Source organism: Oncorhynchus mykiss, chromosome 13, assembly GCF_013265735.2.
Source record: "Oncorhynchus mykiss isolate Arlee chromosome 13, USDA_OmykA_1.1, whole genome shotgun sequence".
NCBI lineage: Eukaryota > Metazoa > Chordata > Actinopteri > Salmoniformes > Salmonidae > Oncorhynchus > Oncorhynchus mykiss.
In genome coordinates, this window is record NC_048577.1 from 28736621 (window position 1) to 28764616 (window position 27996).

At 41.7% G+C, this 27996-nt stretch overlaps 1 long non-coding RNA gene and 1 pseudogene across 1 annotated transcript; one reads left to right on the forward strand and one right to left on the reverse strand.

Moving 5' to 3' along the window:
- Positions 1-14891: 14891 nt before the first annotated feature.
- LOC118938260 lies at positions 14892-16859 on the forward strand (annotated as a pseudogene).
- Positions 16860-22385: 5526 nt separating this feature from the next.
- LOC118938261 lies at positions 22386-25614 on the reverse strand. Its single transcript, XR_005035514.1, has 2 exons — positions 25261-25614; positions 22386-23746 (listed from the first exon to the last, which is right to left on the reverse strand). It is a non-coding gene; the product is annotated as an uncharacterized LOC118938261 (long non-coding RNA).
- Positions 25615-27996: the final 2382 nt, after the last annotated feature.

The window sequence follows — 27996 nt, forward strand, 5'->3', positions numbered from 1 at the left end:
TTCACATCCCCATCGGCAAATGTGGTGGTTCATTTCTTTAATATCAAATGAGAGAACTTATCACACAAGTCAGAGTTATTCTTAAACTAAATCTTTATTAACTTATTAATAAGGGAGCAGGTCAATACAACGTACACATGAAGAGAATCAATTGAGTGCTCTACGATAATGGCTGGTCGACCCACGGGACAAAAGTACAAAGGTCTTTTATAGCCAAGATACACTCCTTTCAACCTACATGACGAATAATAGATGTATAGAACGGGTCACAAGGTTAAGATTTGTATGAAAGATACTTATAATTCTCAGCAGACAGTATCTGCTGTAAAAACAATACTCTTTGTGTAGAGACCAGGGTCTGGCCCTGGGGTCATCTCGCCCTGGTACCATACAGAACAGAAACATTAACTCATGCTCTGGAATGCGGTTTCTTTAGGTTTTATCACCCAAAAGACATTGTAAATCTCCTGTCAGTGTTACCTCCCAGAGGCCCATCGTCAGTAGAACACAGACACAATAGTTATAAGAACTCTATTTTGTTGCATGAAACAACCATTTGATGCAATAAAAATATTATAACAATCTTGCTCTCACAGTGTCAACTGAAAGTTGACTAGTAACAACAACTGGGACATAAAAGTCACCCACCATGAGACCCACTAAATCTGCCCAAGAAGAGGCAAACAAAAGAAAGACACACACCAAACTTGAAAAAGGGAAGCAAACAAAAAAATTGGAGCAACTAAAGTTGTTGATTCACCACATCTATCAAGACAACTGGAGCACTGGGCCAGACACTCTTAAATAGAACCTGGACCAGATCAGGTGAAACACCTTCCCACAAACGAGATGGACAAGCCAGCACAGGTGTAACACATACTGACTAACGAGGTGACACCAATCAGTGCGTCCTATGTGCTAACGAGCTAGACGTGCTAATGAGCTACAGGTGCTAAAGTCCAACCTCAAAACATAAATGGAAAAACAAAAGACTAACACTAAGAGAATGCTTACCACCAAAAGAAAACAACTTCCATTTCACATTATAAATATGGCGTCTACTGGCTGTCAACAATTAAAAACAAGAAAAAAACATTTTTCCCCCATTAGCTTCTAGAACTCTCGTCCCCTTGGAACAAGCCCAAACAAAACTTATCTTCGATATGGAAAAACATAGTCAAAATAAATTGTGATCCATGGCAACTCACTGCCTAAACGCAAAACACAACTTTTTAGACTGCCCACCCTTGAGACAATCAGTAACCAAGTTGTCCTTACCATGGACATGTCTGATTTCAAAAGGAAACTCCTGCGATATCCGAAGTAACTTTTCACCTCACTGCAGAGCTTCTCTCTCTTTTCAGGGTTCACTAGATAGGCATGTTGTTGGATCGGGGCCCAGTCCCCAATGTCATGCTCTAGTACATTTGGGTTGGCACATCTGAGAATTAACCCTGATATTCTAAAAGCAGGGCCACAATGTCAATATAATTGTACCAAAAAATTGTCACTTGGTTGCATAAATAATTATCATTACTAAATGTTTCATGAATTGGAAATATTAAATATTTGGTTGCATAGTCTTATTTTCAACGGCTTTTCAATTACATTGTGCTAGGTGGGATAGCCTGTGTCCAAATCAATAACCAATGTGCAGAAACAGTTTGGGATAAATTGAAAGCCTAAACATAAAATGTGCTATATACACAAACATCTGCCACAATAATCATATTACTTGTATTTTTTAAAACAAGCATCTTATAAACTGCACACGCACCAAAAACGCTGTTGTTTTGAAAGGTAGCAATAAATCACTGATATCGATTAGGGGGGGAAAATCAGGTTGTATGTGCTGTTGAAACGAACACAACAAAAAAAAACACATGGAAATGGGAGATATCTTTTACCTCACTGGTTAGAGGACAACCTGCAGAAGACAGTCCGCTACAAATTGGAGTGATGCATTTAGATGTAGGGGTTGCTAAACAAAGGAACGCAACACTTAGTGGGGAGAACAAGTATTTGATACAATGCCGATTTTGCAGGTTTTCCCACTTACAAAGCATGTAGAGGTCTGTAATTTTTATCATAGGTACACTTCAACTGTGAGAGACGGAATCTAAAACAAAAATCCAGAAAATGACATTGTATGATTAAGTAATTAATTTGCATTTTATTGCATGACATAAATATTTGATACATCAGAAAAGCAGAACTTAATATTAGGTACAGAAACTTTTGTTTGCAATTACAGAGATCATACGTTTCCTGTAGTTCTTGACCAAGTTTACACACACTGCAGCAGGGATTTTGGCCCACTCCTCCATATAGACCTTCTCCAGATCCTTCAGGTTTCGGGGCTGTCGCTGGGGAATACGGACTTTCAGCTCCCTCCAAAGATGTTCTATTGGGTTCAGGTCTGGAGGCTAGCTAGGCCACTCCAGGACCTTGAGATGCTTCTTGCGGAGCCACTTCTTAGTTGCCCTGGCTATGTGTTTCGGATTGTTGTCATGCTGGAAGACCCAGCCACGACCCATCTTCAATGCTCTTACTGAGGGAAGCAGGTTGTTGGCCAAGATCTCGCGATACATGGCCCCATCCATCCTCCCCTCAATACGGTGCAGTCGTCCTGTCCCCTTTGCCGAAAAGCATCCCCAAAGAATGTTTCCACCTCCATGCTTCATGTTTGGGATGGTGTTCTTGGGGTTGTACTCATCCTTCTTCTTCCTCCAAACACGGCGAGTGGAGTTTAGACCAAAAAGCTCTATTTTTGTCTCATCAGACCGCATGAGCTTCATCAGACCATTCCTCCTCTGGATCATCCAGATGGTCAATAGCAAACTTCAGACGGGCCTGGACATGCACTGGCTTGAGCAGGGGGACCTTGCGTGCGCTGCAGGATTTTAATCCATGACGGCGTAGTGTGTTACTAATGGTTTTCTTTGAGACTGTGGTCTCAGCTCTCTTCAGGTCATTGACCAGGTCCTGCCGTGTTGTTCTGGGCTGATCCCTCACCTTCTTCATGATCATTGATGCCCCACGAGGTGAGATCTTGCATGGAGCCCCAGACCGAGGGTGATTGACTGTCAATCTTGAACTTCTTCCATTTTCTAATAATTGCGCCAACAGTTGTTGCCTTCTCACTAAGCTGCTTGCCTATTGTCCTGTAGTCCCATCCCAGCCTTATGCAGGTCTACAATTTTATCCCTGATGTCCTTTCACGGCTCTCTGGTCTTGGCCACTGTGGAGAGGTTGGAGTCTGTTTGATTGAGTGTGTGGAAAGGTGTCTTTTATACAGGTAACGAGTTCAAACAGGTGGAGTTAATACAGGTAATGAGTGGAGAACAGGGGGGCTTCTTAAAGAAAAACTAACAGGTCTGTGAGAGCCGGAATTCTTACTGGTTGGTAGGTGATCAAATACTTATGTCATGCAATAAAATGCAAATTAATTACTTAAAAATCATACATTGTGATTTTCTAGATTTTTGTTTTAGATTCCGTCTCTCACAGTTGAAGTGTACCTATGATAAAAAATTACAGACCTCTACATGCTTTGTAAGTAGGAAAACCTGCAAAATCGGCAGTGTATCAAATACTTGTTCTCTCCACTGTATTTGTCATCACTCATCGATATCATGCTAAAATAATGTGTGTGACAGGAGGGAGATCAGATTGAACGTCCTGTTAAAACTAACAGCTCAAAAACCACAGGGAATCTGGGAATAATGTTTACATCCCTGATTAGAGGACAACTCTTTTTTTGTTAGTCAATTTTTGTTAAATCACATAAATAGTACTCTTCCATTTCAGAGCCTGGATTTCCCCCGAGAGTAATATCCATATCATGTTGAAATAAATAGAATTGGGGGCAAATGTTTAGGGTTCTACATTGTGACATCATTAAAATAGTCCTACTACAATGTTTAAATATTCTACATTGTGACATCACTAAAATACTCCTGTATTTTAACAATGTTAAAATATTCCACATTGTGACATGAATTCATTGATATAATGAAACAACTCCTTTGTGTACAGTGAGGCAAGAAAGTATTTAGTCAGCCACCAATTGTGCAAGCTCTCCAACGTAAAAAGATGAGAGAGGCCTGTAATTGTCATCATAGGTACACTTCAACTATGACAGACAAAATGAGAGAAAAAAATCCAGAAAATCACATTGTAGGATTTTTAATGAATTTATTTGCAAATTATGGTGGAAAATAAGTATTTGGTCACCTACAAACAAGAAAGATTTCTGGCTCTCACAGACCTGTAACTTCTTCTTTAAGAGGCTCCTCTGTCCTCCACTCGTTACCAGTATTAATGGAACCTGTTTGAACGTGTTATCAGTATAAAAGACACCTGTCCACAACCTCAAACAGTCACACTCCAAACTCCACTGTGGCCAAGACCAAAGAGCTGTCAAAGGACACCAGAAACAAAATTGTACACCTGCACCAGGCTGGGAAGACTGAATCTGCAATAGGTAAGCAGCTTGGTTTGAAGAAATCAACTGTGGGAGCAATTATTAGGAAATGGAAGACATACAAGACCCTGATAATCTCCCTCGATCTGGTGCTCCACGCAAGATCTCACCGTGGGGTCAAAATGATCACAAGAACAGTGAGCAAAAATCCCAGAACCACATGGGGGGACCTAGTGAATGACCTGCAGAGAGCTGGGACCAAAGTAACAAAGCATACCATCAGCAACACACTACGCCGCCAGGGACTCAAATCCTGCAGTGCCAGATGTGTCCCCCTGCTTAAGCCAGTACATGTCCAGGCCCGTCTGAAGTTTGCTAGAGAGCATTTGGATGATCCAGAAGAAGATTGGGAGAATGTCATATGGTCAGATGAAACCAAAATATAACTTTTTGGTAAAAACTCAACTTGTCGTGTTTGGAGGACAAAGAATGCTGAGTTGCATCCAAAGAACACCATACCTACTGTGAAGCATGGGTGAAGCATTTCAAGGTCCTGGAGTGGCCTAGCCAGTCTCCAGATCTCAACCCCATAGAAAATCTTTGGAGGGAGTTGAAAGTCCGTCTTGCCCAGCAACAGCCCCAAAACATCACTGCTCTAGAGGAGATCTGCATGGAGGAATGGGCCAAAATACCAGCAACAGTGTGTGAAAACCTTGTGAAGACTTACAGAAAACATTTGACCTCTGTCATTGCCAACAAAGGGTGTATAACAAAGTATTGAGATAAACTTTTGTTATTGACCAAATACTTATTTTCCACCATGATTTGCAAATCAATTCATTAAAAATCCTACAATGTGATTTTCTGGATTTTCTTTCTCATTTTGTCTGTCATAGTTGAAGTGTACCTATGATGAAAATTACAGGCCTCTCATCTTTTTAAGTGAGAGAACTTGCACAATTGGTGGCTGACTAAATACTTTTTTGCCCCACTGCATGTATTTTCTGATATTTGATCAGAGATCTTTCATCAGATTATCTCTGGTCACAGCTATACGATTTCTCTCCTGTGTGTGTTCTCTGGTGTACTGTCAGATGGCTAGATGCAATAAAACTCTTCCCACATTGATCACAGCTATAAGGTTTAACTCCTGTGTGTATTCTATGGTGCACTGTCAGTTCAATAGATTGACCAAAACTCTTCCCACATTGACCACAGCTATAAGATTTCTCTCTGGTGTACTGGCAGATGGCGAAATGTAATAAAACTCTTCCCACATTGATTACAACTATAATATTTCTCTCCTGTGTGTGTTCTCTGGTGTACTGTCAGAATGCTAGATGCAATAAAACTCTTCCCACATTGATCACAGCTACAAGGTTTCTCTCCTGTGTGGATTCTCTGATTAATTTTAATGCCTGATGAGGTGAATCTCTTCCCACAGTCAGAGCAACAGTGAGTTATCTTCCCTGTGGATCGCTGCGGGTGTATCTTGAGGTGTTCTAATGTGGAAAGACTCTTCTCTGCCTCGTCAGCATCATGAGGTTGTTGAGGCTCCCCAGAGGATCCACAATTGTCCCGTCTCTCTCTTGTGTGAATGACAAAGTCAAACAGATGGTTAAAGGCCCACAACAGCAGAAATCTACTGTGAAAGGTGGCTACCAACAGCGTAGCCATGATGTTGTACAACAATTGACGCCTGTAATGAATGTAATGATTATTTGACAATTGTCTTAAAACGAGCAAGAATAGTCATATTGTCTTGTTTTCACATTAGTAGTAATTCATGTTGTTGAAACTCTAAGCAGTGTGTCAGACGACGTTTGCTCTCCAATATGGGCCCATTTCTGTGTTTAATAAAATTGCGGCACGAGGGTGATGCCCACACAATTTGATTGCAGAAACACCTCCCTGCTAATGAGGAAACCGATAGTTATGGATGTACTATATCTGCCTGGAGCAAAAATGGTGAGAAAAGATTTTAGTTTTTCACAATGTATTCTGAATGTGAATGGGGGGAAAACTCAGGGGAGTAACCTCCATTTCCAGGTTGCTAATGAATGCATTTCACGCTACTTTGGATTATAATTGTAAGGCTGGTTTGAATGTCCTGCTTAATATAATGTTTGTGTCGTCATCGCAAATCAACCGCATTATACTTAAACACTTCAACCAGTAAAATGCTCTTTGGCTTTTCCATCAGCCTGGCAATGAGGGTTTGTACACTGTTTGCCAAATTGGCCCATAACTTTACCTAACAATAACATAGACCTATGTAATGAATGAAGAAGCACTTTGGTTGTTGTTGCATGACACACATAGTGTACTCCAGGACTCATAACAATAACATTGACCTACTGTAGGACCCATAACTTCACCTAAAAACAAAAATAGGAAAATAGCTCTGTGTGTTATAAAATAGCCTAACCATCAAGGAAACAGTTCTCTACACATTATGAGCTAAGTATCTCTGTCTCCAAACAGACTAACGAGACCCTACTGTAAATCAAGCAGACAATAACACATTATAAACATCAATTTGTTAGGGATGTTGGATCCAACGTGCAGCACGGCATAACTGTCTTTACCAAAGTAATGAATGAAGAAGCACTTTGGTTGTTGTTGCATGTCGTGATGTTTGTCATTTGACTGTCATTCAGATCAGCTGATGATAGTTGAACATGTGACTAACAAAACAGCTAAAGTATTAAGAATTATGTGTAATTATTGAAGAACCGCATTAATGACAGTCTCCATTTGGGTGTTGTCAATAAAGTTATGATTTTTTTTTATTTCACCTTTATTTAACCAGGTAGGCTAGTTTAGAACAAGTTCTCATTTACAACTGTGATCTGGCCAAGATAAAGAAAAGCAGTGTGACAAAAACAACAACACCGAGTTACACGTGGGATAAACAAACGTACAGTCAATGACACAATAGAAAAATATATATACAGTCTGTGCAAATGAAAAATGGAGGTAAGGCAATAAATAGGCCATAGCAGCAGAGTAATTACAATTTAGCAAATTAACACTGGAGTGATCGATGTGCATATGATATGCAAGTAAAAATACTGGTGTGCAAAAGAGCAAAAAAAGTCAATAAAAACATGGGGATGAGGTAGGTAATTGGATGGGCTATTTACAGATGAGCTGTGTACAGCTGCAGTGATCGGTAAACTGCTCAGATAGCTGATGCTTAAAGTTAGTGAGGGAGATATAAGTCTCCAACTTCAGCGATTTTTGCAATTCGTTCCAGTCATTGGCAGCAGAGAACTGGAAGGAAATGAGGCCAAAGTAGGTGTTGGCTTTGGGGATGACCAGTGAGATGTACCTCCTGGAGCGCGTGCTATGGGTGGGTGTTGCTATGGTGACCAGTGAGCTGAGTGAAGGCGGCCTAGCAAATACTTATAGATGACCTAGAGCCAGTGGGTTTGGCGACGAATATGTAGCGAGGGCCAGCCGACGAGAGCATACAGGTCCTAATGGTGGGTAGTATATGGGGCTTTGGTGACAAAACGGATGGCACTGTGATAGACTGCATCTAGTTTGCTGAGTAGAGTGTTGGAGGCTATTTTGAAAATGACATTGCCGAAGTCAAGGATCGGTAGGATAGTCAGCTTTACGAGGGTATGTTTGGCAGCGTGAGTGAAGGAGGCTTTGTTGTGAAATATGAAGCCGATTCTAGATTACATTTTTGGATTGGAAATGCTTAAAATTAACCTGGAAGGAGAGTTTACAGTCTAGCCAGACACCTAGGTATTTATAGTTGTCCACATAATCTAAGTCAGAACCGTTCAGAGTAGTGATGCTGGACGGGCGGGTGCGGGCAGCGATCGGTTGAAGAGCATACATGTAGTTTTACTAGCGTTTAAGAGCAGTTGGAGGCCACGGATGGAGTGTTGTATGGCATTGAAGCTCGTTTGGAGGTTTGTTAACAGTGTCCAATGAAGGCCCAGATGTATACAGAATGGTGTTGTCTGCGTAGAGGTGGATAAAGGAATCACACACAGCAAGAGCAACATCGTTATACAAAGAAAAGGGTCTGTCCGAGAATTGAACCCTGTGGTACCTCCATAGAGACTGCCAGAGGTCCGGACAACAGGCACTCCGATTTGGCACACTGAACTCTGTATGAGAAGTAGTTGGGGAACCAGGCGAGTCAGTCATTTGAGAAACGAAGGCTGTTGAGTCTGCCGATAAGAATACAGTGATTGACAGAGTCAAAAGCCTTGGCCAGGTTGATGAAGACGACTGCACAGTACTGTCTTTTATTAATGGCGGTTATGATATCGCTTAGTACCTTGAGTGTGGCTGAGGTGCACCCGTGACCAGCTCGGAAACTGGATGGCACAGCAGAGATGGTACGGTGTGATTCAAAATTGTCAGTGATCTGTTTGTTAACTTCACTTTCGAAGACTTTAGAAAGGCAGGGCAGGATGGAAAGGTCTGTAATAGTTTGGGTCTAGAGTGTCACCTCCTTTGAAGAGGGGGATGACCGCGGCAGTTTTCCAATCTTTAGGAATCTTAGACGATACGAAAGAGAGGTTGAACAGACTAGTAATAGGGGTTGCCACAATGGCGGCAGATCATTTTAGGAAGAGAGGGTCCAGATTGTCTAGCCCAGCTGATTTGTACGGGTCCAGGTTTTGCAGCACGTTTAGAACATCAGCTATCTGGATTTGGGTGAAGGAGAATCTGGGGAGGCTTGAGCAAGTAGCTGCGGGGGGTGCGGAGCTGTTGGCCGGGGTTGGGGTAGCCATGAGGAAAGCATGGCCAGCTGTAGAGAAATGCTTCTTGAAATTCTTGATAATCGTGGATTTATCGGTGGTGACAGTGTTTCCTAGCCTCAGTGCAGTGCGCAGCTGGGAGGAGGTGCTCTTATTCTCCATGGACTTTACAGTGTCCCAGCACTTTTTGGAGTTAGAGCTACAGAATGCAAATTTCTGTTTGAAAAAGCTAGCCTTTGCTTTCCTAACTGACTGTGTGTATTGGTTCCCGACTTCTCTGAAAAGATGCATATCGCGGGGACTATTTGATGCTAGTGCAGTACGCCACAGGATGTTTTTTTGCTGTTCGAGGGCAGTCAGTTCTGGAGTGAACCAAAGGCTATATCTGTTCTTAGTTCTACATTTTTTGAAAGGGGCATGTTTATTTAAGATGGTGAGGAAATTTTATTTTAACTTATTTGGGATAGGGGGCAGTATTTTGATGGGGGCAGTATTTGAATGAAAAGCGTGCCCAAAGTAAACTGCCTGTTACTCAGGCCCAGAAGCTAGGATATGCATATAATTGGTAGATTTAGATAGAAAGCACGCTACAGTTTCTAAAACTGTTAAAATAATGTCTGTGAGTATAACAGAACTGATTTGGAAGGCGAAACCCAAAGGAGAAAAATATTGATGTCATAGGATTTTCCAATAGGTTTCTATGGGATAACCTTATTATTAGGAACCTGGTTGCAGTTCCTATAGCTTCCACGAGATGTCAACAGTCTTTACAAATTGTTCAATGTTTTTCTTTTGAGAAATTACGAAGTAGTCCTACTCATTGTATGTGTCACTCAAGGTGGACTCTACTGTTTTGGTAAGCGTGAACAGGAACGCGCTCCAAGTTGTTTTTATCCGATATTAGAAACAGTTTATTCCATCTTAAATTGTTTCTATTATTTACGTTTCAGGGTAACTGAGATTGGATTAGGAACATTGTTTGAAATGTTTGGACCAAGTTTACAGGTAACTTATTAGATACTTTGTAGGCATGTTGGGCGAGTTGAAACCAGTGGATTTCTGAATCAAACGCACCAAATAAATGGACATTCTTGGGACATAAAGAAGAACATTATCAAACAAAAGGACCATTTGTGATGTTTCTGGGACATTTTGGAGTGCCAACAGAAGAAGATCTTGAAAGGTAAGACATTAATTAAATCGCTATTTCTGACTTTTGTGTTGCACCTGCCTGGTTGAAAAATGATTTTCATGTGTTTGTATGCGGGCGCTGTCCTCAGATAATCGCATGGTGTGCTTTCGCTGTAAAGCCTTTTTGAAATCTGACACTTTTGCTGGATTAACAAGAAGTAAAGCTTTATTTTGATGTATGACACACATTTTCAAGAATGTTAAATATTTGAATAGAGTATTTTTTAATTTTGCGCTCTGCAATTTCACCGGATGTTGGCCGGGTGGGACGGTAGCGTGCCAAATAACTTAAGAGAAGTTAAAGGCAGTCAACTTAGTGTATGTAAACTTCTGACCCACTGGAATTGTGAAACAGTGAATTATAAGTGAAATAATCTGTCTGTAAACAATTGTTGGAAAAATGACTTGTGTCATGCACAAAATAGATGTCCTAACAGACTTGCCAAAACTATAGTTTGTTAACAAGAAATTTGTGGAGTGGTTGAAAAACAAGTTTTAATGTCTCCAACCTAAGTGTATCTAAACTTCGAACTTCAACTGTATGAAACAGGGAAGCCGTTAGGTAGTCGTTACTACGCTAGCCGGGAGATGCGCCTGGCTCGAGGCTAACTGGTGCTAGCGTTGGGATAAGGGCATCACCGACGTCCGGCAAAGGCCGGTTGAGGGCACATCGGGCGGAATTACGTCGGCAGACCAGACGTGATGGATCGGCGGGGTTCCGTGTCGACAAAGGGTCCAGGCCAATTGGCAAAAGAGGTATTGTAGCTTGAGTAATTTTGTTTGCTAGCCGGGAGATGCACCTGGCTCGAGGCTAACTGGTGCTAGCTTTGGGACAAGGGCATTAGCCACTATAGCCACTCCAGTGCATCCGGTGCAAAGGGCCAGAGCTTACGACAAGAATCCGGTGATGTAGTGGTTTCTAGTTGTGTTAGTGAAGAGTCTGGGAGGCATCAGCTGTGTGATCATAGGGTCCACTGAGCAGGCCGAGAGATGGGCCTGGCTCAAGGCTAGCGTCGGGGCTGGGCCACGCGGTAGCAGCTAGCTAGCTGCGATTATCTGGTGTAATGGTCCAGAGCTTACGGCAGGAATACAGTGATGTAGTGGAGAAAAACAATCTGATATGCTCAGGGTTGATATCGCGCTGTGCAGACTTGAGGTCGGACGATTAATTAGGTCCGATTTCAAGTTTTCATTACAATCGGTGATCGGCATTTTTGGACACCGATTGTGGCCGATTACATTGCACTCCACGAGGAGACTGAGTGGCAGGCTGACTACCTGTTATGCGAATGCAGCAAGGAGCCATGGTAAGGTGCTAGTTAGCATTAAACTTATCTTATAAAAAAACAATCAATCTTAATATAATCACTAGTTAACTACACATGGTTGATGATATTACTAGTTTATCTAGCTTGTCCTGCGTTGCATATAATCGATGCGGTGCCTGTTAATTTATCATTGAATCACAGCCTACTTCGCCAAACGGGTGATGATTTAACAAAAGCGATTTGTGAAAAAAGCAGTGTCATTGCACCAATGTGTACCTAACCATAAACATCAACGCCATTCTTAAAATCAATACACAAGTATATATTTTTAAACCTGCATATTTAGTTAGCATTGCCTGCTAACATGAATTTATTTTAACTAGGGAAATTGTCACTTCTCTTGCGTTCTGTGCAACAGAGTCAGGGTTGTCATGACGTTGCCCTCTTTGGGTACAGCAAGCCTTATCCCCCTCTCCCTGCCTCCTTCAATTAGGCTGCTGTGGTCAGAGAGGTCGTAAATTCCTGGAAGAGATTGTCATGGACACAGTATGGAGACAGAGTGAAGTTTCATAGAGAACAAAGGAATTTCTTCCACCTCACAGAACATGAGGTCTGAACAACATTTATGTTCCGGAGAAGGTATAAAAGATCGGTGAAGAATCCAGCTACGAACGGGTCCGTTTGTTACATTTTGGTGAGGCTCATGGGAGACGGTGCGGCCACATTACTATAACGCTGTTTATATAATAGCCTCAGATATGAGGTTTACATCTAATTGTTGTATAAGAGGAATGAGTGAGTATGATACTGTTTGTAAAATTGTGTAATGTGATTTTGGACTTTTTAATGAAGGAAACTCCAATTCCCTTTTGAGTTTAACTAAATCAGAGGACCGCCCAGGAGCCCAGTTAGGGTCGGGCATCTTGGGACAGGCCCTATTCTGCAACTCCTGAATAAAACCCCAACTTTGAGAAATTCTCACTAGACCATGTTTTTCTCCATTACGAGAGGACAAAGGTTACAGACCATGTTTTCTCTCAATCACGAGAGGACAAAGGTTGCAGACCATTGCTGAATATTTTAACCATACCACGTGGTTAAACTCTTAGACTATCAATACCGACAGAATAAGAACAAGTCTTTGATATTAATTAATTGTCAGCAGCTAGGAATTCGGAATCATTGAACGCGAAGAACGACAACCGCCGAAACAGACGTTCTATAATGAGATGAATGAATGTCACTCTGAACAATCCATTCTAACCGCGACAGAGAGAGAGAGAGAGAGAGAGCGAGGACGGAAACTCTCCAACAGAAACTAACATTTCAATAGCAATCAAGACGACACACTGAGCGTAAATATATATATTGATTGCAATTGTTCCCGAATGAGTGAGTGTTCATGTGCAAAGGATTATCATTTCAGTTGTTATAATTATCAACTGTCTGTTGTCTTCTCAGTCGACCCCCACTTCCCTTTTGTACAACAAGCCGCCATGCCGGTTTAGCCCACTAGGGCATATTCCCCTGTCATTTCTTGTAACCATTTTTACTTTGTTTGTTTGTTTATGCATTTCTGTGAATTACTTAGTTAGTAAATAAATTATTTAAGACAATTGATGTATGGATGACTCATAGTGAAGACTGGGTTCGTGCAGATAACCAACAATTTACGATGTTTGTAATGAGACTAACATGAGGTAAAGTAAATAATTCATTAATTCGAAGACTAATTGATCAGATATAAAATATTTGAAAGTTTTATTAGGAAATTATAACTTTGTAATCTGAATATTTTCCTTGGTGCCCCGACTTCCTAGTTAATTACAGTTACATGATTAATCAGTTTAATCGCGTAATACTAATTATAGAGAAGTCTTCATTTAATGATAGTAAAGACACGACAGGGTATATGCAGCAGTTTGGGCTGCCTGGCTCGTTGCCAACTGTGTGAAGACTATTTCTTCATAAAGAAACAGCCAACGTCGCCAAACGGGGGATGATTTAACAAAAGCGCATTTGTCAAAAAAAGCACAATCGTTGCACGAATGTACCTAACCATAAACATCAATGCCTTTCTTAAAATCAATAAACAGAAGTATATATTTTTTAACCTGCATATTTAGTTAAAAGAAATTCATGTTAGCAGGCAATATTACCTAGGGAAATTGTGTCACTTCTCTTGCGTTCATCGCACACAGAGTCAGGGTATATGCAACAGTTTGGGCCGCCTGGCTCATTGCGAACTAATTTGCCAGAATTTTACATAGTTATGACATAACATTGAAGGTTTTACAATGTAACAACAATATTTAGACTTATGGATGCCACCCGTTAGATAAAATACGGAACGGTTCTGTATTTCCCTGATAGAATAAACATTTTGTTTTCGAAATTATAGTTTCCGGATTTGACCATAATGACTTAAGGCTCGTATTTGTGTATTTATTATATTATAGTTAAGTCTATGATTTGATATAGCAGTCTGACTGGGCGGTGGTAGGAAGCAGCAGGTTCGTAATGGTCAAAGGTATATGGTTTAGAGAGAAATAGTTGACGCGTCATAATTCCTATAATAACATGTGGCTGAACTTGAAAGGGGTTCCTTCGTTATTTTACCGTTCATGTCTTTCATAATAGAGAATGTCTTGATCTACTTCAAATAAGTTCTGTGTTTCGTTCAGGCTTAAACCGCCTCAGCGTTTTGATACCCATGTAAATCTCACTAGGATAAGGTAACATTTGTCAACATATTATCAGAAATCCACTCTACAATTGTTTTTATCTTCGCTTATATTGATCAGAGTTACCTTGTCCTATGGATATCTACAGTTATAAAATTGGCAAGGTGGTGTAAGCCTACACGAAACACAGACCTTATTTTGAGTGAATCTAAAAATATCCTATAGAATAAATGAATGAAGGAACCGCTTTTCAGATTTTGCTAGAAGGTGTCATGAGGATTATGACTCACACTTTGGTAGTCAATTCTTACCATGCCCATTATTAAAATAGGATTTCCTGCATATATAAATTACAGTTTTTGTTTTCAACATTCATCACAGGTAACTTAAACTCTATTTTTATTATTCAAACAGTTGAGAGTATTTGTCTCCAAAGCAGACTCTTCAGTATCATTGTCACTTCAGAGCTGTGTGTGTGTGTGTGTGTGTGTGTTTTACAGATGGCAGAGAAAAGCAGAGCACCAGTGTGGGACTATTACATGGAATTGGCACCAGGGAAAGCAAGGTGTCTTATTTGTGATAAAGATGTAAGCATGGGGTCAGCAACGGTTAAATAAAAAAATACCATCAACCTGTGGAATCACCTTAAGAACACCCACCCAGAAGCCCATAAGGAAGCAATGATGAAAAAAGCAAATGCAAATTCTTCACAAGGAAAAAGTGATACAGACACGTCACAGACATCGCAGGCTACAATCTTACAACTTTTTAATAAACAAGCAAAATGGCAGGACAAAGACCCAAGGGCCAAAAAGATGGATGTAGCAATTATTGAGCTGATTGCCACTGACAACCAGCCATTCACAGTGGTGTCTGATGTTGGCTTTCAGCGGCTGATTACTCTTGCTGAACAGGATCAAAGATGAATGCTAGATAAAACACGTGAAAGAGTTGTGATAAAAGTGAAGAATCTGGTGGCACTAGTGAACGCTCCACACGTGGCATTCACAACTGACTGCTGGTCAGGCACTACAGAGTCCCTGATGAACCTTACTGGACATTTTATTGATAATGTCTGGACAAGAAAGCAGGTTGTGCTGAATGTCAAGACTATGACTGGATCACACACAGGAAACTACATCAGAGAGATGTTTTTGACCATGTTGGAATACTGGGAAATCCACACAGAACGTGTAGTGCTAGTCCTCAGGGACAGTGGGGCAAACATGGTGAAAGGTATGAGACTGGCAGAGCTTCCAGACTTCAGCTACAGAGCACACACCCTACAGCTTGTAATCAATGATGGCCTATCCAGTCAGAGAGCTGTGCTAGACATTATTGCCATGTTGAAGAGCTGTGCAACTCACTTTGACCACTCCGTACTGGACAAACAGAGGCTGAGGGCCATTCAGGAAGAGCTTGGCCTCCCCAAACACAACATCATCCAAGCAGTTCAAACTCGCTGGAACTCAACACTACACATGTTGCAGAGGATGTTTGAACAGAGGCATGCACTGAATGTGTATGCAGGTGAATACGGACACATCAGCAGTTTGTCTGCTGCACAGTGGGACATTGTCTCTAACCTAATTGAGACTCTGGCACCTATGGAGGAGGTGACACTGGAGATGAGCCACTCCAACTCTACAGCAGCATGAAGCATCCCCAGTGTGACGGTGCTGAAGCTGATGCTGCAGCAGGAGGGTTCTTCTACTCAAGGCATCAAAACTTTACGGAACACCATGTTGGACAGTCTGACAAGGAGGTTCTCCAATTCCGAGGAGACAAAGGGCCTGGTGCTGGCAATTGTCCTGGATCCACGTTACAAGGGCTATGCCTTCAGCTCAGGGACAGCACTAGAGAAAGCAAGAGTGGCTGAAGGAGGAGTCTGACCTACTAAGGAAACCAAATCCAAGAGCCACAGCGGAAGGGACAAGTGAAGAGGAGGACCCAGATCCAGGTGCAAAAAGGCGAAGAGTCCAGGTAGATCAGCCACCCAGTCTGGTGGATAGCCTCTATGCTAGAATCCTTGGAAGCAAAGAGAGCAGGGCTGAAGTCCAGCGCAGTTTTGAAATTGAGTTTGAGCGTTACCTCACAGAGCCTGTCATTGACAGAAAGAGCGGCTTGCCTTTGGAGTGGTGGAAGCAGAATTAGTATTTTTTTTATTTTTACATTTTTTTATTTAACCTTTAATTAACTAGGCAAGTAAGTTAAGAACAAATTCTTATTTTCAATGACGGCCTAGGAACAGTGGGTTAACTGCCTTGTCAGCTTGGGGGTTTGAACTTGCAACCTTCCGGCTACTACTCTAACCACTAGGCTACCTTGCCACCCCAGAGGACAGACTTCAATCACTCGCTCCACTGGCAAAGAAGTTTCTCTGTCCCCCACCTTCTTCGGTCCCAAGAGAGAGAGTGTTCAGTGAGGTGGGGAACATTTATGATAAGCAGAGGAGCTGACTGACAGGGGAGCATGCAGACAAGCTCTGCTTTCTGCACTACAACCTAAAACTTCTGAACTGGGAATATTGAAGACCCATGAAAGCTGGTGGTTCCTTTGAACATATGTTCTCATGTTATTTGAGACTAAATTGATTTCATTTATGGATTATATTAAGTTAAAATAAAAGTGTTCATTGTTCATTCAGTATTATTGCAATTGTCATTATTACAAAAATGTGTGTGTTTAAAAATATATTTATATATTTATATATCGGCCGAATAACTGGTATCGGCTTTTTTGGGTCCTCCAATAATCGGTATCGGCATTGAAAAATCATAATCGGTCGACCTCTAGTAGAAACAATAACTCTCTGCCTGTTTCGGTAAAAAGCTGAGGGATGGGGCTGGAGAAATGCAACAATCCATGATATCAACATTATAGTTGTAACCATGTTTTGAGGATAGACAGTGTTTGTTTATATTTACTGACAAACATTGGAGTAAAACAAAAAGCTTATATTTTGGGTTCTAATGGGGTACGACAGTTGAACTAAGCTCATGGGGCATTTATAAGTGAAATCTTCAAGGAACAGATGGGTACATATCATTAATGTATAAGTCCCAAAATGTATGTAACAACTGCTGATTGCCCCTTTAAGAGTATTGGGACAATCTAATAGGAGATATTGAGGACTACAGTATTTCAGGCATTGTCATTGGATGGATCTGATCAATTGGTAACGTTTTGTTGATGGTCCACTCTTGATGTTCAATGCGTTACAGTGTAGCTTCAGCCATTCCTACAGAACAACATTAAAGTGTAGAACCCCTTTACTGCATATTGGTTCAACGACTGCAGAGACGGTGCTTACTGCTGTCAAACAGATCTCCAACCTCCTCTTCCTCCTCCTCTTCCAATGTGACAGTCATCTTCTCCTCCTCTTTCACTCCAAAAACTGCATTCTCCTCTTTCACTCTAAAAACTGTATCCTCCTCTTTCTCTGCTTCCTCTTGTTCTACTGTAACATCCTCCTCTTTCACTCTGAACGCGTCTTTCTCTTCTTCTTTCACTGTAACAGCCTGAACTTGTTTTTGTATTGTAACATATTTCTCTTCCTCCTCTTTGACGAGAGCTTCTTTCTCCGTTCAGCAGACCGCCTCTTCTTTATCAGCAGGAGATTAGCTTAGTGAACTCATGGTCGGGGATGTTAGCTAGTCAGCATTAGCGACTGGCCTGTGTTAATAATGGGATATGTAGGAGGGTGAGCCGGTCAAGGATCGATTCAGACAAGGTGGTCTATTGTATGACAAGTGACAGTTTAATTATGAGTAAAGATATCTGGTACAACGTATACGGGCCATTTCATTCGGTTCTTAAGGAACCAGCAGAAAAAGAAGCGCAGATAACAGAGTGCACATGTCTCATATACAGAACAGAAAGTAGGTTGATTCTAGAAGATCGGGTCTTCGGGTTGGTTCAGGCTGAGGTGTAGTCTTCTTGGATTGGCCCTGTTGGGCCGTCCGTCATCCCTCTGAGTCTTGTTCTTTGTCACACAATGTTTAGCTAAAAAGGAGATTAGGTGTGTGCGCTGTCCTCAGTCACACAATGTTCGGCTAGAAAGGAGATTAGGTGTGTGCGCTGGTTTCTGCAAGTCAAGGCTGTCTCTTCCTCCCAATGTGTGGGTGTATGTCTTATCTGTGTGTCCTCGGCAGTTAGTGTGTGTAATGTGTGTGTGCTGTGTGTGTGGGTGTGGGAGCTATCCTGTATGGGACCTAACATGTTTTACTGTGAAAATACGTTGTCTCAGTTATAGCAATGTAATAGCAGTAGGCTGGTCACCTGCATAAGAAATAGCACTTCCTTACAAATCCCTCTCTTCACGTCTCCCCAGAGACGTGACACAACCTAACTATATCCAGACACAAAAAGAAAACTTTTCCCAGAAGGAAAAGTTTTGTGATTCCCTCTCTTCACATCTCCTAAGAGATGTGACATAAACTAGGCTAACAATTACAAAGTTTAAAATACCTTCATGTTCTCCATTCGATCCCACTATGTACTAGATTGGCTACCAGCCACCTAGGAACTTGCAACCCTCATGTCAAAAGAGAACAACAGCTCATTCAAAAACAGAACAAAAGAAAATGATGTGAAATTTAAGCCCCCCTTTTTGACACCCACTAGGGTGTCACTCATTATCCCTTATTTCAGCAGTCATAGCATTTCATGAAAAGAAAAACAAAACCTAGTAGGCACTCTCAACCTCATCCTCAAATTCGGGCAGGTCATTAGCAAGCAGAGGAAACATCTGGGAAAGGGGGGAAGGGTCAATAGCTCTAGAGATAACCCTAGTGGTGAGGGAACGGATACATGGAATGCAACAGCATCCACAGAGAACCAAAATGGCCGCGAACACCGAAATGGAGACCAAAATGGAGGAGACCAGGGTTTTATATTTACCAAAGGCACTCATCCAGGAGTCCCACATTGAGGTATCAATCCCAGAATGAGATTTCATTTTACCATTAAGAGTCCTCAAACCTTCTAGGGCTACGGTCAAGCTACCATCGGAGGCTGTGTTATTAGGGATGAAAATACAACACTGTTCACCAAACATAGTGCAAGCTCCACCTTTCTCTGCCGGTAGCATATCCACTGCAATGCGATTCTGGAATGTATTCTATCCACATTTTTATTAACAGTGCACCACCAACAAATGGAGGACTCAAACCCAGCTGCCACCTGATCCACCAACTTGTACTCGTCAGGAACTCCCCTTGGGACTCCAATGGCGTCTATGTACGTCGGATCACCACTAGATGGGGTGGTGGCACGCCTGGAACGTCCCCTCCAATATTCAGGGTTCACCCCCTGGACCCTAAGGATGAGGTCTCCAGCCTCTGTAGGGTAGATAGAAACAGGCAAAAGGAGAGTAACAAGTGTAACAAGCTTCCAGTAGTATTGGAGGGTAATTTATCAAACAGGACAGTGTTGCCACACCACCACCTCACATCTGCTCTGGATATTGGACTGAAACTCCCAACAATGTTGATTGTATCCAGACACCAATTCCCAGGAACCTGTCCCACATTAGTACCGCCTCCCGTCATTTTGACACAGGTGAAATGTGCCCTGGCAACCTTGTTGGAAAACAATGGTTTCCTAGCAGTAGATTTAGTCATGGGATAGACAGCATCCCAGGCAGAGCAATTACAACTGGGGTTATCCGTAGTCATTAATGGGATTAAACATGTTAGAGTCACATCTGTAACAGACTTCTTAAAACACGGTATGATGCAAGCAGCACAACACATCAATAATACAAATACAAGAATTAGGGTCAGAAATCCAGTAACCACCATACCAGTGTACTTACCAAACCAGGCTCCCAACCAAAAGAACAGTCCAGACTCCTCCACCCCCGCCATGGTCCTCATCTCAGCAGATAATGCACCAAGCCCATTAAAGGCCTTAGCTATACCACCATCTGGAGTGGTGTTATTAGGAATATACGTGCAACATTGTTCACCGAACATCTTGCAGACTGTCTGGCAACCCTAGATGTGGCCTCAAGCTGTTCAGACAGACCAGTGAGTGCATCACGGGGGTAATTCACAAAACGCTGTTGATTATAGTAGATATAACTGATCCATGCAGTCTGTCTAGCATCCACTATGGCTGGACCTATAATAGGTAGTAAGTGCCAGAGTCCATCATTCCTACCCAAGGCCTGAAACTCATGAGGAACCCCCACTGGCACTCCCAACAGGTTAGTGTGTATGTCAACTACATCCTCTGTCCATGGAGCACTACATCTATGTCTCCCATGGGATGGAATGTTTTCAGGTCCCCTGGATACAGAACCCAACAGCTGTTCAGAAGTAACATCAACAATGGTCAGTGGAATTATCAAACTGGTCAGAGCACACGTACCTTGCCAGTCTCCTCTAAGAATGGGTCTCAGTACTCTTTTGGGTCCACATATTCACCACACATCAGCCAGACCACTAGTTTGGTTTAGGCCTGTAACTGGCCAAGTGGCATAAATGGTTATGTTACTGCTGCAATCAGCTTCAGGCAATCTCCCATAGTCCATGCCACTACCTGTACCCGTGATGCAACTGTAATTGCCCCCATATGCCTTAACACCCCAAGGGGCCCGATGAGGAGGTACTGTAGGAAACACAAGGCTCAAAGAGGAACAGAGGGTTGAATTGGGCTGAACCTGGTAAAAACCTCTCAGAATACACAACCACCCTTCTCCTTCTCCTATAGCAAATGGGTGTGTAGCCAGAACAAGTCTAGCATGACTACAAATAGTGCAGTCCTTTCTTCTCATGGTTTTAGCTGTGTACCTCATATAAGACAGCCACAAATTGTCCCTACCATCAAAACCAGTCTCAGTGCCTAATTGATCAATAGCTGTGTAGTCTCTAACATTAATTACCTGAATGGGATTTTTTAACACAGTGGTGGTAGGTGGCAGGTTCGGTCCAGGGGTGGTAGAGGAGTGTGTCTGGCCCTGGTTCGTCTGGGACCTCTGGTTTTGGCAGCTCCTTAATAGAAAACACATCCATCGTGTCTGTCCCGGTCCTTTGTAGTCCGAGGGTGTAAGTGCCTGCATCAGAGAGCTTAATAGTTTTGATGGTTAGTAGGATTTCATCACCTTTACAAAGTTCAACAGTGCTCCCAGGTTTTCCCCATATGATGGAAAACCTATCCACCTTTGTGGGATCCCCTATGCTATAAGAATACCCTCTTCTCCAATCCTAGAATTGTCCCAAGTTGGTTATCATGTAATCCCCATATGGACACCCTCCCCCATTACACAGGTACACTGACACTCCTGTAAAGCCCCACCCTCTCCCAGAGAACACATCACTAGCAAGAGCCAGACACATCTTCACTTCTATGAACAAAAACAGGGGTGACAGGACAGGGAGGGTTACTTCATTCGAGAGATGGCCCCCGGAATCCTGTTAATTCCAGTTCTCCTCTCGAACACTGTTTATTGTTCGACAGTGTCAGTGTCCTACCCTTCCCCGTGCGATATGAATCCGGGTAGCTCTTTCAGCTAGCTGTCACCAGGAGTCCTTGTATGGTCCCCCCAACAAGCCTCTGGGACTGGATTGAGTGACTTCACCTGTAGTTCACCTGTAATGCATAAAATCCTGGACATACAGGCTTGGTTAACAAACAGTGTCTCATATGTTTTATCTGATTATATCTTTAGTTTCTTATCCAATAGGCCCCATCCTATCCTAGACCACAATTTACCCATCCCCCTTTTGATACCTGGCTCTGCCCAGGTAACAACCTTACCTACTCTAAATAATGACTTAGGTAAGATTAGTATATTATCCTTCTGTTCTGACATTATCATGTAGGAGCGCCCCTTTCATTTTCCACATGTCCAATTCTCCCTTTTGTCTCCACTCAGTAACTGTTATCTACACATTCTGTTATCTTTGCTCGTCCTGGCTCCCTTTTAAAACTTATCCTCTCTGCTCTCCAACCTTCAAGGTCTCTGCAGTGCAGGGGAGGGCTCTTCTGTCTGCCTTTTCCCCTTATCTGTCTGTAGCTCGTTTTCTCATGTTTCCAAATTTGAACTAAATGTCTCACTGTTTGGCTTTATCTAAACTCATGGATTTTTTTTTTTAGAAAAACATGTCTATGGTGGCACTTACTAAAGTCCTTATATAGGTTAATTAAACCCCACTATAATTAATTTACCTTAAAAAATAAAAACAAAAACAAACCGTATTACCCATGACCACAAATTAAATATTCAAATGGCACCCCCTATATACAGGTGTTAAAACCAAACACAAATATCTCAATTTCTTCCCTGCCCTGTTTGCTCAAAATATGTCCCAAATACTTAACATGAGTCTACCATAAATAAAACTTATCCTAGCTAAATTTTCACACCACGTTCATCAGAGAAAATATAATGACACTATAATGTAAATTTCACTGCCTTTTTGTATTAAATTACCTTAATATCAGTATTACAAATTACCCTAGATTCTCCATCCAAATGGCTTTCCAATGAGGCTGATCAGACCACAAAGGAAAGTTACAATGGAGGTCATAAGTCATACCACCTTCCCTGTGTTTGATTACCAATTTCAAACCAGTTGTAACTTTAGTTAACGTCAACCTGCTCCGCCACAGGAGTGCCATCTGATGCACTGTCCAGCTAGACCAGTCAGGACCAGTCTCTGCCACTAAATTCTTCCACGTCCATTTATTATACCCCCCTTCTGTCATGTACCACACTGATCTAGACCAACTGATTGCATGAGTACCATAACCGCCACCTGGGCTTCCAATAACACCCCAGGTAAGTATAACAGTGGTAGTAGCGTTAGGCGGGATACACAGAGTAGCTGACCTAATCAATTCTGCAGTACACTCAAAGTCATTATTCTGAACTTGACGTTTAGAACATGCGTATCCGAGAATATTGAAGCATTGGTGATGTTTAGCTGGGTAGTCTGTTCCTGGTCAGTGATTATACGCTGGGCTGCCCATATCATTACTCCCAATGTCAAAACAACATTGACTATAATTAGGACAAACAATGGGCCAGAACAACCCAGTCTTTCCCATGGTCTCCTAGCCCTTCTAGCCCATGGTGCTACTCTAGTGTCCCTATCATCTGAGGATGGGAGTCTCCTCCACATGATCAGACGGGAGGGATGTCAGAATTTGAATTCGAATTGGATGTGAGTAAATCACTTCTTACTTCAGCCAGAGTTCTGGCAGGGGTTGGGGCTGGTGTACAATGTGTCAGGTGGTGCCAAGGTGCGCCTAATTTACCTTTGACCTGGACTGAGTGTGAAGTAACCTCCTTCACTTCGTACGGTCCAGTCCACCTGGGATCAGCCCACTTTCTCTTGTGGACCTTGATCCTTACCCAGTCCCCAACTTTTACCCTTGGTTGTTCCGGGACGTCAGTCAGCTCCCTCTCTGCGACACGGTGTATCTGTTTGGAGAGAGCTGCAGACAATTCCGTCAATTTCTTCACATAGTCAGACATCCCTATTTGGTGCACATCAAGAGGGGGCATATGACCTCCCTCTCTTGGTGGCCCTGGCATTACTCTACCTGTCATTATTTCATGGGGTGAAAGATGTGTCCCTGCACCTGGTGAGGACCTCATGGCCATCAGTGCCAGGGGCAGGGCTTCCACCCAGGTCAATTTAGTTCCTGCACATACTTTAGCTATTTTAGCTTTCAGATTTTGATTACAGCGTTCCACAAGGCCCTGCGATTGCGGCCTATACACAGAGCCAAACTTGTGTGTAATGCCAAACCTCTCCTCCACCTGTCTTAGGTGCTGATTTGACGTGTTTTTTTTTAGAAATATTTTGTACACTCTTTGGATATACTTAGCCCGTCACTGGCTCGTGCCAGTGATGTATTCTTAGGAGACACTATTACTCGTACTCTGTCTTAACTCAGAGCCTCTCCGTCATATATCCAGAATTTTAAACAATAATGTTTTAATGATTAAACACGAGCCCCTAATTCAGGAAATGATTATCAACATAAACTATGTTTTAACAATTTGGATAATAGAGATTTTTTTTTTTTTTTTTTTTTTAGGAAATACTTTTCTCACAATAATTTTAAATATTGGTAATAATATCAGGGACTTGTGAAACGCCGTTTACATTTAGTCTATAGTCAACACACAAATATTATTACATGGACATAGTTTTAAACACAATTGTTCAATTAGAACATCTTATTCTATGACATCACACATTAGTACATTTATCACATTCATTCTGGCCACAACACAAAGCGGACTTTTCAGTCCAACATATCTTAATCATACATTAATCTATTGTAGACACCTCACCGGACACTACCAGCTATTGGATTTTAACCTCACCGGACACTACCGGCTATTGGTTCTATCTAAAACACTAATTGGATTTATCTTTTGCAGATGAATGATCGAATCATACTCAGATGTTAATGATAAAACTGATCACGCCCTTTTTCAGACGCCCGAACGAATATCACTTATACATAGAATATAATCCTGGTCACATCAATACTCAATAATAGACCACCTTACCAGACACAGCTGGACCGGTCACTAGCCGGACTATCGGTGAAAATCTATCCTAGACTATATTATTTATTCCTTACTGGTGTCTGCCACCAGACCGTTCACAGCCGGACTATCAGAATATTCTATTAATATTAGGTCTACTACTAAATATCCCTTACCGGTGTCTGCCACCGGACCGTTCTCATGCCGGACTATCGGAATATTCTAACTACTACTCATCCCTTACCGGTGTCTGCCACCGGACCGTTCTCATGCCGGACTATCGGGATATTCTAATTACCACATATGTTTACTTCACTGTCAATTTCAAGTCCATTATTTATATAAAATTTACACAAAAATTCTTACCCACACTCGGTACTACTGATCGTAATTTGGTATGACTATTCGACAATATGCAAAGTTTGATAAAACAGGTTTTGCTTACCTTATTTTGTGGTCGACCAGAGATCAGTTTCCCGAGTTGAGCAGAATTGTTGTCCACCCCCGAATGGTTTTCACCTGTCCTCCGGGAACCGTCCTTTCACCAACTCGCCCCCTCACACCCACATCAACCACTCTGGACTGGGTCGTTAGTAAACCATCCCTCTGCTACCAAGTTTCTGTTAATAATGGGATATGTAGGAGGGTGAGCCGGTCAAGGATCGATTCAGACAAGGTGGTCTATTGTATGACAAGTGACAGTTTAATTATGAGTAAAGATATCTGGTACAACGTATACGGGCCATTTCATTCGGTTCTTAAGGAACCAGCAGAAAAAGAAGCGCAGATAACAGAGTGCACATGTCTCATATACAGAACAGAAAGTAGGTTGATTCTAGAAGATCGGGTCTTCGGGTTGGTTCAGGCTGAGGTGTAGTCTTCTTGGATTGGCCCTGTTGGGCCGTCCGTCATCCCTCTGAGTCTTGTTCTTTGTCACACAATGTTTAGCTAAAAAGGAGATTAGGTGTGTGCGCTGTCCTCAGTCACACAATGTTCGGCTAGAAAGGAGATTAGGTGTGTGCGCTGGTTTCTGCAAGTCAAGGCTGTCTCTTCCTCCCAATGTGTGGGTGTATGTCTTATCTGTGTGTCCTCGGCAGTTAGTGTGTGTAATGTGTGTGTGCTGTGTGTGTGGGTGTGGGAGCTATCCTGTATGGGACCTAACATGTTTTACTGTGAAAATACGTTGTCTCAGTTATAGCAATGTAATAGCAGTAGGCTGGTCACCTGCATAAGAAATAGCACTTCCTTACACCTGGTCCTAAGCTAACTTAGCAAACCAGCTAGCTGGCAAAGAAGGTAAATATATAATTAAATGGGTCAACAAGTACATACGACATAAGTGTGTTTAATATACACCAAAACAGTGTAAAGAGCGTGAATGTTGTAGCTGTGTTTGCTAGAAAGCTACCGAGGTGTCTGACTAGCTGTTGTTGTTGAAGGAGCGTCCCGTCCACTAGATTATACGTCACACTGGCAGCGTCGCCTGAACCTAAAAGACGCACATCTGCCATCTGGACTGGAGGGGGCAACGCAGTTGAACCAAACGTTTATTTTTCATTTATTTCATAAAAGTTTAATATTATATTAAGTCGTTCAAAGAGAAGCATGTGTTGATTGGTTCGTTTTTAATGAGAGAGAATTTAAAACAAACTTTACACCCACTACATATTTGCATTGAACCATACTTCTAACATGGATCATTTTGACCCCAGAGGCATATATTTTATCATAGGCCAAATGTGGTTTATTCAATTCTTCCAAATTTTTCATGACTTTGTCAATCAACTTGTTCTTAATAAATCTAATTCATGGTTTAGTGTTTCTGTATCAATATGGACTTTTAACTATTTCAAATCCTTTGGAGTCATTTTGACTCCATCCAAAAGCACCTTTGACAAATAGGACGTTTATTTCAAATCAAGATCACATTTTATTGGTCACATACACGTGTTTAGCAGATATTATTGCAGGTGTTGTGAAATGCTTGCGTTTCTAGCTCCGACAGGGCAGTAATATCTAACAAGTAATATCTAACAATTTCACAACATTTACCCAAAACACACAAATCTAAGTATTTGAATCTAGGTTTCTCTGTAGACATGATCCATCCCACCAGAGGGTGGAGGGACACATGTATCAGTGGGTTTGACCAGATTGCCACCTGCAGATATAGTGCCACTCCCATGTACTCTCCTAAGATTGGACTTTTCTATACCAGGCATCACATGACTGTGTTCCTGCCAAGGCAGCAGCTACTCTTCCTGGGGTTTATTAGTTCCTGCCGAGTAAAGTCAGAGAGCGTGCCAGCCGGTTGTGAATTAACAGGTATAAATGATGGGTTATGAATCAACAGGTATAAATGATGGGTTATGAACTAACAGGTATAAATGATGGGTTATGAACTAACAGGTATAAATGATGGGTTATGAACTAACAGGTATAAATGATGGGTTATGGACTAACAGGTATAAATGATGGGTTATGAACTAACAGGTATAAATGATGGGTTATGAACTAACAGGTATAAATTATGGGTTATGGACTAACAGGTATAAATGATGGGTTGTGAACAGGTATAAATGATGGATTATGAATCAACAGGTATAAATGATGGGTTATGAACTAACAGGTATAAATGACGGGTTATGAACTAACAGGTATAAATAATGGGTTATGGACTAACAGGTATAAATTATGGGTTGTGAACTAACAGGTATAAATGATGGGTTGTGAACTAACAGGTATAAATGATGGGTTGTGAATTAACAGTTGTAAATGAAGGGTTATGAATTAACAGGTATAAATGATGGGTTATGAATTAACAGGTATAAATGATGGGTTGTGAACTAACAGGTATAAATGATGGGTTGTGAACTAACAGGTATAAATGATGGGTTGTGAACTAACAGGTATAAATGATGGGTTGTGAATTAACAGGTATAAATGATGGGTTATGAATTAACAGGTATAAATGATGGGTTATGAATTAACAGGTATAAATGATGGGTTACGAACTAACAGGTATAATTGATGGGTTATCAATTAACACATCCCATCCAGGCATTTCAATACGTTCAGGATTTCTTATAGTGAGCATAACATGACAATACATGACATCTAAGTAGCTGAATATGCTTATGGACTGACAGTCTAACAGTCTGAAGGTCACAACTCATGTTAT